This window comes from Salvelinus sp. IW2-2015, unplaced genomic scaffold (assembly GCF_002910315.2).
Source record: "Salvelinus sp. IW2-2015 unplaced genomic scaffold, ASM291031v2 Un_scaffold5882, whole genome shotgun sequence".
Taxonomy (NCBI): Eukaryota; Metazoa; Chordata; class Actinopteri; order Salmoniformes; family Salmonidae; genus Salvelinus; species Salvelinus sp. IW2-2015.
This window is the reverse complement of record NW_019947147.1, coordinates 16,973-18,303: the sequence shown is the minus strand read 5'-3', so window position 1 is coordinate 18,303 and position 1,331 is coordinate 16,973.

Here is a 1,331-nt window from a genome sequence, read left to right as displayed (position 1 = left end):
TAAAAACACATTTCCCTGCTCTACATCTATTACCCTTTCCTTAAAAAACCCTCGGAAATGGTCAGTTGTCACCCTGACCATCTCCTCCGGCRTTCTAACTATACTGCCATTTTCTTCCCTAACCCCATGCATTACCTTCCTACTCTGTCTGGCCCTAACCGACTTAAAGAACATAGCGGAACAAGTCTCATTATGTTCTAAAAAACCATTATGTGCACGCTCCAGAAAAGCTCGAGCCTTCTGCTCCTGCAGCTCCCTGAGCTGCGCCTTCAGGGCTGTGTATCTCTCCCAGTCAATCGACCCACCGAGGTTGCCTGCCTCATACTCGAGTTCGATTAATCTTTGGATACGATCCACCTCCCTCCTTTCCTCCCTTTTTTTCCTCTTATTATATCCTATAATAAAGGCCCTAATCCTTACCTTTACTATATCCCACCACTCTAACACCCCCTCGCACATGGACCGGAGGCCTTCAAGCCCCCGAAAGAAAACAAAAAAGGCGTCAACAAAAACTTGCTCCTCCAGCACATCCCGATCTAACTTCCAGTACCCCCTACCGAAGAGGCATACTGGCGACCCCACCTGCAGGAGCACCCCGTCATGATCTGAAAAGAACACAGGCACCAGCCGCCCAGACAACTGACCCAAAGACCTGGATACAAAAATATAGTCGAGCCTCCTCGCAACCCCCCTGGAGTTGCGCCATGTAGGACCGGCCATTGTCGGAGTAGTGTGCAGGCCACCATCCACCAGACCATGGCTACCCATTAGCCCGGTGATGGCCCCTGCACTACTATCCCCTCCTATCCCTAAATCTATATTAAAATCTCCCCCTATCACCAAGTGCCTATTTGTAACACACAGGGGCGTCAGACAGTCCACCATCTCCCTCCTTTCTGACGCCTTCTGTGGCCCATACACCACCATTAACCTATACCTACTATCCCTTAACATAATATCTACCCCCATAACCCTCCCCTGTATCACCACAAAAATGCCCTCTACTTTAAATTCCCTATTCCCGAACAAAATCCCCACCCCCGTTGAATGCACCCCACCTATACCCCAAACTGACTCCCCCTTATCCCACTCCCTCCTAAACCTTTCAACGTCCCCTCCATCCCTCAGGTGAACCTCCTGTAAAAAACATACATCAAAACCTACCCCTTCCAAAAAACTAAAAACCGCCCTCCTTTTAACACAATCCCTCAAACCCCTTACATTTAAAGTAAAACCCTCAACCAAAATCCAAACCAAAACCCAAAAACCAGGAGACTCACCCGATGCTCCCCTACCCCTTCTCATCCGACATGGACGTCCCCTCCTCTCCT